At 39.8% G+C, this 16,292-nt stretch overlaps 1 long non-coding RNA gene across 1 annotated transcript; it reads right to left on the minus strand.

The window, feature by feature from the left end:
- Positions 1-7,759: 7,759 nt before the first annotated feature.
- Positions 7,760-14,329, minus strand: LOC146470412 (uncharacterized). The gene is made up of 4 exons (XR_014867106.1): positions 14,085-14,329; positions 11,595-11,650; positions 10,959-11,053; positions 7,760-10,100 (listed from the first exon to the last, which is right to left on the minus strand). It is a non-coding gene; the product is annotated as an uncharacterized LOC146470412 (long non-coding RNA).
- Between the last annotated feature and the right edge of the window lie 1,963 nt (positions 14,330-16,292).

Genomic DNA, 16,292 nt, shown 5'->3' on the forward strand with positions numbered 1-16,292 from the left:
CTCACGACATTAAAAAATTAACCAATCTCTTCCTCTTTCCCGAGCTGGTAGAAGAAAAACTGTTAATTCAAAGATCAATCGCATACTCAAAAGGTCAGAAAGATATGTTTTTTATATTTATGGAAGCCCTTGTTAGCACTTATTTAGTTTAGTTACCTAGAACGTGTATCGCAGCTTTGTTACCTTTGTCACCTTACTGTCACTCTACTGTAGTATTGTTGTATGTATTGTTTTGTAAAAAAAAATGTAAAAAAAGCAATAAATATGTAAAAAAAAAAAAAGAATATTAACACCACAGGTGTTTAATCCCTTAAGTCCCAATAGTGACCAGCATCCAATTTCTCATTACAATATTCCCTGTTGATCAACCACTCAGGTTATGAGAATAATGGAAATGATCACAGAGGAAAAGTTGTTTTGATGTGTAAACAAATTCTCCTCACTAGTACCATAAGAAATATTTGAGAACAGTTATGAGAAAATGATATCAGGGCTTAAAGGATGGATGGCATGGAACGATAATAAAATTGGGTACACAACAAAGTTCAATGGATCCATACATGTAACACTGTACAAACATGTTAACTTACTGTAAGTAGATGAATTTAAATGAAACTATTATGACAGATCTGAACAAGTACATGTGGTTTGGTTTTAAAATCAATGGCACCAGTGCTTTAATATATAGCCTGGTCATAATCGCATCACTCATTGAAACCTCTCTCCCTGTAAAACATGTAATATACTGATCATTTAAGATTTAAACAGCAAAAGGTGGAGTGTGTGTATGTGAGGTTTTTTTTTTTTGGTATTTACAGGGTTTTGTTGCTGGCGAGCGTTACCAAGACAGCACACTATTCTAGTCAATAGGGGAAAAAATCCAAAAGTTTGTTGGATGTAAGACTCGAAGCTTGCGCAGTAGAGCATTATCCAGGATGGTTGAAACGACAATCACGCACAAATCACATGGCTGACATATAATCCGGGATCCACACCTCACTTTGCACTTGAGAATCACAAGCTGTCAAATGCTTTCGCTTTTGAGGTGCAGTTGACATTGCCATGAAACAAGTACGTTTTCTATTTGTCTTTATTTGCTTTTGTAATCATTCATCAAGGTCACAAACGGAAAGAGATCAATTTGTGTTTGGCTGCTTTTATAGATCCACCGCTTGAGAATTGAGATCACTTTCCACGTGAAGTAGGTATGTTTTCTATTTGCTATGTCTTTATTTGCTTTTGTAATCATTCATCAAGGTCACGAACAGAAAGAGATCAATTTGTGTTTAGCTGCTTTTTTAGATCTACCACTTGAGAATTGAGATCACTTTCCACATGAAAATTTTACCACGATCTTACGCACAGACGGTTTCGAATCCCAGTTGACTTTGCCATAAAAAAAGTAGGTAAGTATTTCTAAATATGTCTTCATTTGCTCATGAAAATATTCATCAAGGTCAAGAACGGATTAATGATGAATCCCACAAGGTAAGTTTTATCCCCATTAAAATAAACTACAAGTATTTCAAAATTATTGAATTTCTTTAATAAATGTAGTATAATGTTTTCTCACGTTGTAGTTGTTTTTGTCATCATTATATAGTTCGATAAGATATCAATACCTACACCACACAAAGGATTTTTTTAAAACAACCCCCACCCCTCTACATTTATTTATTTATTTATTTTTTGTCTTTGAAAACCCCTGCCTCCCTGGAATTTCAAATCTCTTCTTTGAAAGGAGTATGCGTATTTTCAGGAACTACACGTTTGCCTCTATTAGTGTTCTGCCCAAGAGGAAAGGAGTGAAAACCCAGCCCTTATGAACCATATGATTTCTACTTACTTCCCCACAGTCACAATTGTTGCTTCTTATTCTTAATTTTTTCTGTGTTTATTGCATGTTTATTAATGTTACATCTAATTTCATACTTTTCAATTTCAATAGATATCACAGAACCAAAAGATATACCACAAAGTGAGTTCAAAGATTTTTCCTGTCTTCAACTTACTTTAACATATTTTTCTGCTGTAAAAATGATGTCCCACTTTTAAAAAAATTACAAACAGTTAAACTATGAATTGTTTTGTAATACATAAAAAATCACTTTGAATGTTCTTGTTCTTATTACTACTATCAAGAACCTGTCAATGCAAAGCCCACAGGAAAGTAAACTCCAAGCAAATTTCACATATTGCCTTCCCACACTTACAAATGTAACTAAACATCTAAACTTTAGGTTTCCATTTTTGCAGAAAATCAAAATTCATGAAATCTTTCTGTCATCTAACTATTTCTTTTGTTAATCGTAGGTGAAGAACTTTCCTGTTATGTACATGGAGTCACACAACTAATAAACTCTGAATCATCAAGATACATAACCTGTCAGTAACAGACACAAAGCAAAATGGTAAAGGCAATTTGCTTTTCGCCAGAGAAGATTGGACCCCTTCGAAATGTGATGAACAACAAATCACCAATAAAAATAAAAAAGTTTGAGTACAATGACAAGTTCAACAACATTGTCATAAAGAAGAACACAGCAATCACACCATCAGCAGACCCACTACTATTCCAATGAATTCCATCCCTTGAAACACACATGGTCACAATCGAGACCTTAAAGAATACTAGTCCTCAACAGTTCCGGATCAAAAATGGTGAAAGTGCAAGCGGGCAGTTTGAAGAAACCATCAGCTACACTTGTAGATCCTACAGGCTCAATTACAGCTGTCTTTTTGGCAAGAATGGGCTGATTACTGTTATGTAACGCAATCTAGCATACCATAGATTCCTCTAGAATGTTCCACTTAAGAGCCTCTCACATGTTTGTAATGCAGAGATCAATGACACAGATTAGTTGATTAAACTACTTGAATGGAATACATGTTTTGCTGCGTGTTCTTAACTTGCCGCTCAGTTAGAGAACACAACATGGTGTCAGAACCGTTATAAACGGCCTTAACCATTCACCATAACTGTATTTCTTCGTGGCAGTGTTGGATTTAGCCCTCCTTCAGCCTGTTACCAGGATGCCGGGAACAGAAGGGGAAACCTCGAATGCAGACAGAGGTGCAGAAGGGACAACTTCTCAGCAGTTATTACCAGTTAAACCGCCAAAATCCTTCGACTTTTCAAATTACGAAGAATGGCCACGGTGGTTAAAACGCTTTGATCGGTACCGCATCGTCTCAGGCTTACAAAGCCAAGCAGAAGACCTTCAAGTAAATGCCCTTATTTACGCCATGGGTGGTGATGCAGAAGACATCATGGCCAGTTTTGTCTTCGCAGATGAGTCAGATGCACACAAATATGATGCTGTGAAAGCAAAATTCAACAGTCATTTTGTCGCGAAGAAAAACGTAATCTACAAGCGAGCAAAATTTAATCAACGGGCACAGGGTCAAGATGAGTCGGTGGAAAATTTCATCACTGCCCTTCATAGTCTGGCCGAATTCTGCGAGTATGGATCATTGAAGGATGAGATGATTCGTGACCGCTTAGTTGTCGGACTTAGGAACGAGAAACTCAGCGAAAAACTGCAGATTGACGCAAGTTTAACGCTAGAAAAAGCCGTTCAACAAGCCAGACAAAGTGAGTCTGTCAAAAAGCAGCAGGGAGTGATAAGATCAAGCCACATTCCGTCAAGCAATGTTGAAACCCTGGAAGAAAAACAAGCAAAATCAGGAAGGCCTCGAGGGTCACATAAACCGAAACAACCCAGCAAGTCAAGCGGAGATGGAAACAACAGCAAGTTTAAAAGACGGACTACCGGATGTGAAAGGTGTGGAAACCCTAAAAATCACAACAGGCAGTCGTGCCCTGCAAAAGATGCGAAGTGTCACAAGTGCTCAAAACAAGGCCATTTCGCCAAATGGTGCCACGCGAGCGTACCACCGAGTAAAGTCTATGAAGTTGAAGCAGCCGAGAGCTCTAGCTCAGATTCAGACATCTTTCTTGGCGAAGTCGTATCCAAGCAAGAGAAACCATGGACAGCTGACGTGACAATCAACAGCCATAGCGTGACATTCAAACTAGACTGCGGTGCAGATGTCACAGTACTTCCCAGCAAGATTTTCACCGAAATAACTGACAAACCGATCCTGTTGAAAACGTCCAAGAAGCTGTATGGCCCTTGCCGGTACGAGCTCAAGTGTAAAGGAGAGTTTGAAGCCTCTTTGAAGTATGAAAACAAGTCATGCAAGGAGCAGATTTATGTCCTGGATAATCTGGATCGCCCACTACTTGGCCGCACAGCCTGTCACAAGCTTGGAATTATCAAGAAAATAGACGACGTCGTTTCACCTGAGAGAAGCCCAGATCGCATGAAGAAGACACACCCAAACCTCTTCAAAGGACTTGGCTGTATGCCAGGCGAATATGAGATCAAGCTTAGCGACGGAGCCAAACCGTTCAACCTTACTACGCCCCGCAGAATTCCAATACCACTGCTGGACAATGTGAAAGCCGAAATAAAGCGTATGGAAGACATGGAAGTCATCGAGCGGGTGGATCAACCCACAGAATGGTGTTCTCCAGTGGTAGTCGTTCCCAAGAAAAATGGAAAAGTACGGATATGCGGAGACTTTATCCAGCTTAACAAAGCAGTTCAACGAGAGAACCATCCCATGCCCACCACAGAGCAGACACTCGCCAAACTCACAGGTGCCAAGATCGTGTCAAAACTGAACGCGAACTCTGGGTTTTGGCAGAGGAAACTCAGCCCCAAGTCTAAGCTGCTTACTACCTTCATTACGCCCTGGGGACGGTACTGCTACAAACGACTCCCGTTCGGAATCTCATCCGCCCCAGAACACTTCCAGAAAACCATGCAGCACATCCTGGCTGGACTGGAAGGAGTGGAATGTCAAATGGATGACATCCTAGTGTTCGGAAACTCTTATGAACAGCACGACGAGCGTTTAGAAGCAGTCTTACGACGCCTTGAAGAGCATGGAGTAACCCTCAACCTCGAGAAATGTGAATTTGCCAAGGAAAACGTTGAGTTCCTGGGTCACGTGATCGGCAAAGACGGGATTCAAGCTGACCCTTCGAAAGTTGAAGCGATCAAGCGGATGAAGGCCCCATCTGATGTCTCAGACTTGAGAAGATTTCTAGGAATGGTCAACCAAATGGGCAAGTACCTACCCAACTTAGCTCAGACCAGTAAACCCCTAAGAGAACTGCTTACCAAAGATAGCGCTTGGCTCTGGGACACAGCACAGAAGGAAGCGTTTGAAGAGATCAAGAGACAGCTGATTTCAACCCCAGTTCTGGCGATTTACGACCCACAGTTGGAGACGACAGTTTCAGTAGACGCCTCGTCATATGGAATTGGAGCCGTGTTGACCCAAAAGCAGTCAGAGGGTTACTGGAAACCAGGGGCGTTCATCTCACGAGCCTTGACAAGCACTGAGCAAAGATACGCCCAAATTGAGAAAGAGGCACTAGCTACTACATGGGCGTGCGAGAGATTGGCCGATTACTTAGTTGGCAAAACGTTTCACGTCGAAACAGACCACAAACCTCTCGTACGGCTACTAGGATCAAAGAATCTTGACGAGATGCCGCCAAGAATTCAGAGATTGAGAATGCGACTCCTGCGATTCCACTTTACAATCTCCCATGTTCCGGGTAAAAACCTGGTAACTGCCGATGCGTTGTCACGAGCACCTTTACAGCCAACGCCTAGCCACGCGAAAGAAGAAGAGATTGACCTCTATGTTGACAGTGTTCTGCTTCAACTACCCGCCACGGACAAGCGTCTTGAAGAGATCTCTGCTAAGCAGCAAGAAGATCCGGTGTGTAAGAAGCTTCTTGAATACTGCGAAGAAGGTTGGCCTGATTTCCACAAGATCCCAAGTTCACTGAGTCCGTACTGGAGCTCAAGAGGCGAGATTTCCCAAGTACGTGGACTACTCCTCAAGGGCTCTAGACTCATTATCCCCTCAAGTATGCGCCTGGAGATCCTAGAACAAATTCACGAAGGACACCAAGGAATTGTCAAGTGTCGACGACGAGCCAAGGACTCAGTCTGGTGGCCTGGGTTGAGCAATCAAGTACAAGATATGGTCACGAGCTGCCGAAAATGCATCGAGTATAGGAAGCCAAACCGAGAACCGATGATACCGACAGCAGTTCCTGAAAGACCATGGCAGATTCTGGGTACTGACCTGTTCAGCCTTAACGGACGAGCCTACCTGGTAGTGGTGGACTACTTCTCACGCTACGTAGAAGTCTCACTTCTGACGGCGTCTCAGAAGTCTAGCGACACCATCCGTGCACTTAAATCCATCTTTGCAAGACACAGAGTCCCTGAGATCCTGAGATCTGATAACGGACCGCAGTTTGCTTCAACTGAGTTTGACCAGTTTTCAAAGGATTACTCCTTCACGCACATCACTTCAAGCCCGAAGTTGCCTCAGGCCAATGGAGAAGCTGAGCGTGCAGTGCAAACGGTGAAGAATACACTAAAGAAGGGAAAAGATCCAGCCAAAGCTCTGATGTCATACAGAGCAACACCATTGGAGAACGGATACAGCCCAGCAGAAATGCTCTTTGGCAGAAAGATCCGAACAACTGTTCCGGTGTTCCCTGACCAACTGAAACCATCATGGCCTGACCTAGGGAAAGTCCGGACGCATGAACAAGAAGGCAAACTAACCCAAACAAGCCGTTACAATTCAAGCCATCGATGCACTGAACTTCCCAAATTACGTACTGGAGACCGCGTATGGGTTACCGACCAGAAGACACCAGCAATGGTCACAGAGAAAGCCCCAACGCCAAGATCTTACATGGTTGAAACTGAAGCTGGCAGTTCGATCCGACGTAATCGTCGACATCTCGTTGCCATGCCAGAAAGTACTATCAAGGACACTCCCTTAAAACGAGTGGAAAGTTCACCAACCAAACCTTTGGATGTGAGTCCACAAAAGATGACCTCATCAGATGTTAAAACCTCAAGATCTGGACGAGTCATTAAACCCCCAGATAGACTCGACCTATAGACTATGAACATGGACATGACGGAACTTTGAAAAGAATAGGACCTGTCGTAAATCATGATTAAGATTTTCATCCAATGGACTAAAATAGACTGGTTGATTTAGAACCTCTTTTAGATTGAGGTTACTTTGATGTCATTTGTTTTGTGTTAACATTTTGATGTTATTTTATACTCGAAAGGGGAGATGTTATGTAACGCAATCTAGCATACCATAGATTCCTCTAGAATGTTCCACTTAAGAGCCTCTCACATGTTTGTAATGCAGAGATCAATGACACAGATTAGTTGATTAAACTACTTGAATGGAATACATGTTTTGCTGCATGTTCTTAACTTGCCGCTCAGTTAGAGAACACAACAATTACATTGACATTGACAAAACGTACATATTCAAAAATTTGAGAGTGAAAAAAAAAAATTTTCCGGCGAAGTCTATGCCAATACAGCCAAGGAAGGCTTCAATTTTCACGAAACCAATGCCTTCGCACAGTGATGGAAATGACCACCAAGGATGCCACCATATCCATCATTGGCACTAAAATAGTTTCATGTTACTACACCTGTAGTGCCTGTGGAAAAACTACAGAACCAACCGGCAAATTACTCAATTGCAGCTCGTGCAAACTCAAACAGCGAATCACTCCAGACAACAAACACTGGTTTGTGAAACTTTTTGTCCAAGACACCACCACAAACAACAAGTTTTACCTGTCTGTCTTTTACTAGCAACTGGTGAAACTGCTTGATACATGTGAAAAAAAAATAGATCCTGCCCTTACAGAAGATGACTTAACTGACATTCTTCTCAAGATGAATGATTTGAACATTATTTTTAATCTAGCCGACAACAAGTTACTTCATATAAATTAAATATGAAAACTTAGTAACAGAGGAGCAGTTTCTTTGACTCTTAAAAAGTATTTTCTTTCAACATAATATGATGATATACATAATGTACTGTTAGTAATAATTTTTATTTCCATTGTTTCATTCATCTAGTGACATTTACTTTTCAATTTAAAGTTCATATCTAGAAAAAAAAAAATAAGCCACTAGATATTGGTTGATTATATTTCATTTAAATGTAGGAAAAAATTTCAAACCTGCTTTACTATCAATTTAGTAAGCACCTTTACCATAAAAGAACCTTCTGCCAAGGATTCATTGTTCAAGCTACAGATATTTTTAAGTTACAGTTATAGTTGTAAGTTCCAGTTCCAGTTATAGTTTACGTTACAGTTATAAATGATATTGGAAAGGAAAGATTCCAGCAACTTATGGTAGATTTTAAAGAGTACATTTTAATGACTTAAATACACCAAGAAAAATACTTTTTCTCAAATACTGCTAAACTAAATATGAACTAAGAGCTGCTTGTATAAAAAAATATCTTTACCAAGAACTCATTGTTCAAATTACAGATTCTGTTATAGTTATAGTTATAATTGCCATTGAGAAGAAAAAATGTTTACAACGAATTGCAAAGAGCACCCTTATTTTTCTATTACCAATACTGATTATTTCCAACAACCTCACCAACACACTCATCCCACAAAAAAGAAGCGTTTTCAACATTTCTTCCCCAATGTAGGTTATACAAATCACTTAACCTGCCATGACCCATTTTCAAAACCAATCCTTGCTGTAGTCATTTTTACAACTCATCCAACTGAAACCCCTACCCTCAAAGTGGATGCCCTTTTCCCAACTATCCCCCTTCGCCAGCACTCACTTTCATTTTGAAATTACTAGTTATAATGTTATTGTTTCAATGTTAACATCATGCAGTCATGTGATCTGTTGCAACCTCGTGCTTGGCTGGTTTGGTTTTAAAATCAATGGAACCCGTGCTTCTTGTCAACTTGCTGTGATATTTTAAGGGCAGCCCTATGTAAGATACAGTGGGCACAAGCTTGAATAATCAGCCTGCTCATTATTGCATTGCTCATTGAAACCTTCCTCCACATAAAACATAAAATATAAACATGCATCAAATGATTATGGAAAACGGTGCCTAATAATAAAACATAATGCCTAATAATAACACACTAGTGCCTATTAATAATGAAACAATTTTGGTAGCAATGGTATCCCATAACTGTAGTGGTAACTCCAGTTGAAGTGTCTGGTGACAGATGTACGGTAACTTTTTATTATTGTTACTGCTTTTTGTACCTTTTACCAGAACTATAATTATTGAGATTTTTCATCCTTCGGGAGTTTCTAAAGTGAGTATGAAAGTGAAATGGAATAGTATCATTGACAACATATTGATACTGGAAGAAGAATATTGGAAAATGCATGGTTACCCCCAATTTTCTTTATGGATACCGAGAGCACTTGCTAAGTTCTGCTTTCTCCGTACAGTTTAAAACTGCTAAAAATATCCCCGTATTAGAAATAACCACCCATAGGAAACCCAAACTTATCTTGAGATGCGCCAAACCTGTTCACAGTAACAAAGGTATAGGCACCGTTTTTAAGTCACCATCAGGGTGAGGTCATGGCTGCCACCAAATCACCTTGCAGTCTTTCTAGTTTATTTTGTTTATATTTGCAGGGGTAATTATTAAACAGTGCAACAAATTCCTTTACGCTGTGTTTATTCTTTATTGAAATATCAAAGAGTATTATATGCTTTTTGTGATCATCTTAAGTTACAGCCAACCTGACAGCCATTACATTGGATTGTCACGTTATGAAAATAAATAATAAATATTATACATTACTGTAGCTGGTTCTACTTGTAATAATAATAATAATAATAATAATAATAACAATAATTTTATTACATTATATTGTAAATATATACTGATTTTACCATTCAATAATTTATTAATACATAACATTTCAGTGATGAATTGAGACATATACATATATTGGTATATAAGTAAATCAACAGTACCCATTTATACACATCAGTGAAGAGAGTGTCTAATCACTACACCACTGCATGACTATAGATCTTACGGTTGTACCTGTTTATTGTCAGTCAAGCGGGACTCTAAACCAGCTTCGTATTTCTGCTTGTTTTCCTGAACCAGTAAACTCAGTTTTAAAAGCCTTTGAGCGAGGCCTGTATAATGAAGGCTTGATATGAAAAACAAAAAAGACTAATTGTGAGGCATATATACCGGTAATCAGCTGCAAGTGATAGCTGTCAGTAATACCATCTGAATTGTACATTGAATGTGGTGGTTCTGGGAGGGGGGGGGGTATTAAAAGCTGGCCCACAGCCTACTTCTCAACTTGCGGCCCATCAGCCCAAAGCCCGTCAGCCCATGGCCAAGTCCACTTCTTGGCCTCAAGTTAAGGTTAGGGTTAGAACTTGGTTGCAGGCCACAGGCCACCAGACCATGGGCCATGGTTTGGGTCAGGGGCTGCTGTGCCTTGGGCTGAAAAGTGGGCTTTGGGCAAGAGGCCTGCATTTAGCAAAACCTAGTTGCAGGGAATCTGATGCTAATTATAGTACAGTAGTTAACAAGCCTTAGTGGGTCACTGCAAGTTACAGTGATCATTTGGTTATTACTTAAGGTCTGGATGATTAAAAGCAATGGTTACTACTCTCTGCTTGGGTCCATTTTGTGAAAGATCCAATAACTTCCCAGCCCAAAACTATATTCTTATAAATCTATGTGCACAATATTGGTCAAGTGAGATCCAGTTTTTACTGATATTGCAACTAAGCTTTATGTAATTGAAGGGCTGAGAGAATACAAATGACTTTTCAGATTGCCTTTTGTTGTTTTAGCTGACAGATTCACTTGTATATTTGCATGTGGCCTTGAATTCTTTCAGGAAATGTTGCTCCAGTATTTTATCTGTTGCTTTGCGCTTTGTTTTGTGATAAGAACAGAAATTTCACCCATAATCACAGGTTTCCTGGAACTCTCTTGGGGACACAGAATTTTGTATTTTCCCTTCTGTACAATCACGTATAAACAGTACCTCGATTGACAATGTATTCCTCTGCGAAGCTATTTTCTGAAATCTCTCCTCAATCAGTTGCATCTCTTTCTCTAATGTGCCAACCTCACTCGCTTCTACAAATTAATGCAATTTAACCATTGTTAACAGAAACTGGGGTAGGGGTAGCAATAAAATACCACATCATAACATTCCTTTATTTATTTATTTATTTATTTATTTATTTATTTATTTATTTATTTATTTATTTATTTTATAAATGCAAAGTGTGTTTTCAAAAAGATTGAGGTCTAATGCTGAAAGCCTATCTGAGATTTGGGGCTACAAAACATGACCTCCTTTTGATCCATTTTTTTTTTCTAGTTTACCAAATTATATACATGAAGCCTCCCCTGAGCCCTCCCTTTGGCTCTTTCCCTTTTCCACTTCCACAGAGGGAAGGGTAGAATAGAATAGAATAGAATAGAAACTTTATTAACATGTCGATGCCTACTAATTTGGGGACACAAAATAAATAGATACAAAACAAAGACAACACTTATGCACTTCTCCAATAACAAGGTCTTTTCAGAACTAGGTAATTACATATGTTTCTCACAAACAAAGGGTGAGGGTGGAAAACCTATGTCATCTTTGTCTTTATTTATGTACTTTTACCTCAAGAACTGCTCTTCTTGCATCAACATTGACAGAGTCTCGTGAACTTGATCATTCTACAGAAATCACATTAACGTGAGGAAGTGCATGACACAGGGAATGGTATGGTAGTGCCTGGTATAAGATTACCTCATACACATTGGCACGAAGAAAAATTACATTGTCTTTTGAAAACTTGTACCATTCAAGTGAACTGTTATTATCCAAAAATATCCAGGATTTCTCTCCCAGCACTGTAGGATTGAGAGTCTACAGGGGGCAGGGGGTGGGGGAGCAAAGAGTCTGGACATTTCACGGGTATAGGTGCTTTGGTGGTCACTTGGTGGCCGTTTTGGTGGAACTTCGAAACTCTTGGCATATCTTTGGCATGGAATATACACAGAATGCACCCTGGCATAAAGTAAGGCAAGCTCTCTGCTGCTACTTAACCCTTTAACCCCTGATATCAAAGAACAAATTCTCCTATCTTGTCCCCATACTTGTCTTATAAAAGTACTGGGGAGAAGTTATTAAAATGTCAAGAAAATTCGCCTCGGGTGATCATAATTATGCTTAATTCTCATGACCTCAGGGGTTGAATAAGCATTGATATTACAAGGAGAAGTTTGATGCTCATCACTGTTAGGGCTTAAGGGTTAATTGGTTTCAAATGTTGTGCTACTGTCTTGCCAAACTCAATTAACTATGAATACCGAGTAATTACATCACAAAACTTGGTTAATTTGGTTACACGATCATCCACCTCCAGAAAGCTTTACGTTAAAAGCTCTAGATTAGAAAAACAAAGGCATTCTTTTTCTCTTTTTCTTTTTCTTCAGTCGCACTAAAGTCAAACCAGATTAGCATGACACTGACTAGCACAACATTTAGAAAAGGCCTCAATCTTGCCCTTTCTGTTCTCTGTCTTCTGTCATTGTAGTTTCAAACTTTGGGGAGGTCAGAGGAGAAAGCCTGTGAGACCATGTCACACAGGAACCCCTAGATCATCTGAAAACAAAGATGTGGCCACAAAAAAGCGAGAAAGCTAGGAAAAAACAATCAACATTTGATAAGCTCACTGGCAAAAGTGATAAATTTGTGATTAACTATTAACTATTTGTGATAAATTTGTGATTAACTATGTCTAACATGTAAGCTTATCAGTGGAGACTTTATTAGGGAAGTGGTCAACACCACCAAAACACAAAACAGACAGTGGTCTCTGCCTGGATCCCCCTAAATATACCTCAACCACTAAAGATAGAGGCTGTTTACATGGAGGGAAGAAGATCCTAGCACTAGGAAGATACTAGAAGGCAGATCAACCTAGCACCATACGTTTTCTGCATTCAGTTTACACGCAAAAACTTGTATTTGGCCCTAAGGCTAGAATCTTCCTAGCGACTGGATCTTCCTAGCTGAGAGATAAGAAGATCCTAGCACTAGGAAGGTCCTAGCACCATGTAAACTACCTTTGCTTGGAAGATCCTGGAACTAGGAAGAAATAAGAACAAACATCGCAGCAGCCAGGCATTCAACTGCTAAAGGTAGACAATTTTCTCTCTTTTCCTTCTCCACTTGCTAAACATCCCAACCGAAATTTCTGCATGTAAACTAAACAAGAAGTTGTTGCGCCTTCTAGGATCTTCCTCCCTCCATGTAAACAGCCCCATAGTGTCTTTACTGTACAGTTAACCCTCTATCCAGCAGTAAAAATGACAAATAGATTCAACCTCACTTTTCTTGTTTATCAAGCAATGATGAATCTTGCTAGCTGAAGATTTCCCTGTAAACTCAAATTTTAAAACCAATAAAATTTTGTTCATGAGACAGGTACTGCCCACCCTCAGGGGGTGATATGTCGATCGAAATCGATCATAGGAAAGGTAGTTGATAAGTTGATAGTGCTCAATAACTGTCACTTGATTAGTTTAATTTGTCGATAAAAGTTGATAATCACAGAGTTCTCAGGGCTGGCTATCGATTTGTATCAACTTTTATCGATTTCTATCGACATCAACATGTCAAGGGAACGGACATGGAAGTGCAAAAACAACATTAGCTTGATCGACTTTGGATAAGCATCGTGAGTGAAAAAAGTTGTACGGCGCTGATAATGGCAATAAAGCGGAATAAAGTTCCATTAAAACCTGAAAAAAGGAGATGACATCCTGTTCAATCCGCAACCGAATGTTTACCTCAAGAAAGCTGGGAGCAACTACATAATACAGTGCCACTTTGGTCCACACACATAAGAACGGCACATAACACAATAGAACGACACAATAGATGGTATTATCATGTAAATAAGTGGCCCTGTATTCTGTAATTTAGCCGTATCGACTTTTATCGATAACGATCGATTTTTATCGACTATCGGAATTATCGACCTGTGACCCCCTGCCACCCCGGACAAGATGGGTTCTCTTCAAACAAACTTGTAATGACCAGTTCCCTAAATTTACTTTCGTTGGAATGAAGGTAAGACATGAAACGAATAAATGAACTAACCTCTTAAACTCCTCCAGTGAAAGAACATTCGTTTCATGGATATCTTCGCAAAACCACTCGAACGAACGATTCGCGATCGCGACTGAACAACCATTCGAAATTCTCCCCTTCAAACTCGTTTGCTATTCGGGATAATGCCCTCAGAATCCTCATCCCCTGACTCATTCTATCCGGAATTATTTCATACACAAAGAGAACGCATTAAAAATGTGTCCATTTCGTTCGACTCCGTTGTTGTGGTCCTCGTTAGGATCTTTCCCAAGATCTTTCCCACGTTGATCTATCGCGCATGACAGCTGGTGGTTACCAAACCTCGACCCAAGCCCTCCCGGTTTGCTGTCCAGCATCTTAGCAAAGGCTGAGCCCCGATGTTGCTCGAAGCATGGTTAGCGCTAACTCTTGGTTAAGAGGTATTAAAACCTATAGGTTGTCATGGTATTTAACCCGGGTTAGCACTAACCATGCTTCGAGCAACTGGGCCCAGACCGTTATCCTTTTAGAAGGAGGCATTGGGGTCTATTAGAAACCGAAAACCGCACAAAAAATCACCTGAAACCGAAAAACCCAAATATATTTCGATCAAAACCGAAAACCAACCAAATACAAAACCATCAAAACAAAAAAATTACATACCTCAATTTCCAAACCCCTAATCGATCTGGTACGTTGGTGACACTTAAAGTGCCCATAACGGAATTTTTTTTTATTTTCTCATCTGAATCTTTACATCACGCGAAGAACGTCCGCGAAAAAATTTTTCGATTTGCATGAAACGCGAATTTTTTATGAATTTTACAAATCTTTAAAATCCTATTTTATTGCGGTCCACCCGCCCCGCTGATGAGAATGCCGACGGGCTCACAATAGGGCCACGTGACATGGTCTGTGACGTACATTCAGGAACTCTCGAGTCTATGCACTCACTTGACCTTCAGTAAAGTACATTCGCGGCAGAAAGAAAATCGTCAGATTCACCGGTAGGAAGGAAAAACTTAGCTCCAAATAAAATGGAGTTTAAAAGTGTTGACGGGCCTGCACGACTCCTGCAGCTCGCTAAAAGATTGGTCTTAAGGCCTTTATAGCGTATCTCTGCTTCATGAGATGTTAATCTTGATCATGAAGGGAAAAACTCAAATATACTGAATGGAGATTTTCTTTATGATTATTCTGAGCCGTTAGGAGAATTTTCTTCATATGCCTTTGGATATGCTAGCTCTGTGGCATTTGTTTAGGTTCACCGGCTCGGATTAACTGCAAGATATCAGACAGCGCTAAATAAATGCTATCTATGAAGACATGGGATCCGTGGATTTCTTAACTGACTCGTGATTTCATGCTTATCTGCAGTGAGATTGCAGGCTGTTCGTTTATCACGTATATGAGAGTCTAATAGATCCGTGTCTTTAGGCGACAGCGCTAAATATATGTCATCTATGAAGACATAGGATCCGTGGAATGCGTTACTCGTGATATCATTTTGATGCTATTAACCTGCGGTGAGATTGCAGGGTGTTCGTTCGTTTATCACGTACATGAGAGTCTATCAGATCCACGTCTTTACAAAGTTGATTATTGCTGACTCTCGCTTTCGAGAGCTTTGGCCTCTAGCAGTTGTTTTCAGCTCTGTTGCTCAGTTCATGACTGAAAGACAAGTATGATTTTCTTAGAGCTGACATGTATCTCCATTGTTTTGTGCATTAGCTCGCATCCGGCAGATATTCAAAGCTAAGACAGTCAGTAACTGTCATGGGAATCTCTAGGATGCTTCAGCGATTTCTTCTGACAAGTGTTTAGTGTTGTTTCTCAGGCAAGACTGCAGTTTCGATTCTCTATGAATCTCATCAGTTGCCACAGAGCTAGCATATCCAATGGCATATGAAGAAAATTCTCCTAACGGCTCAGAATGATCATAAAGAAAATCTCCATTCAGTATATTTGAGTTTTTCCCTTCATGATCAAGATTAACATCTCATGAAGCAGAGATACGCTATAAAGGTTTTAAGACCAATCTTTTAGCGAACTGCAGGAGTCGTGCAGGCCCGTCAACACTTTTAAACTCAGCATACGGACTAAACTATATTGATTTCGGAAATCACGGTATTTGTGGACGCTATGCGCGTGAATCCGGCAATTCTTCTAATCTCTGTTTAAATTAGGAAAATTGACAAAAATTCTCCTTTGAGTCTCAATAGAGGACTTTGGTGAGAT

The sequence above is a fragment of the Pavona decussata genome, unplaced genomic scaffold (genome assembly GCF_977016875.1).
Source record: "Pavona decussata unplaced genomic scaffold, jaPavDecu1.1 SCAFFOLD_114, whole genome shotgun sequence".
Lineage (NCBI taxonomy): Eukaryota > Metazoa > Cnidaria > Anthozoa > Scleractinia > Agariciidae > Pavona > Pavona decussata.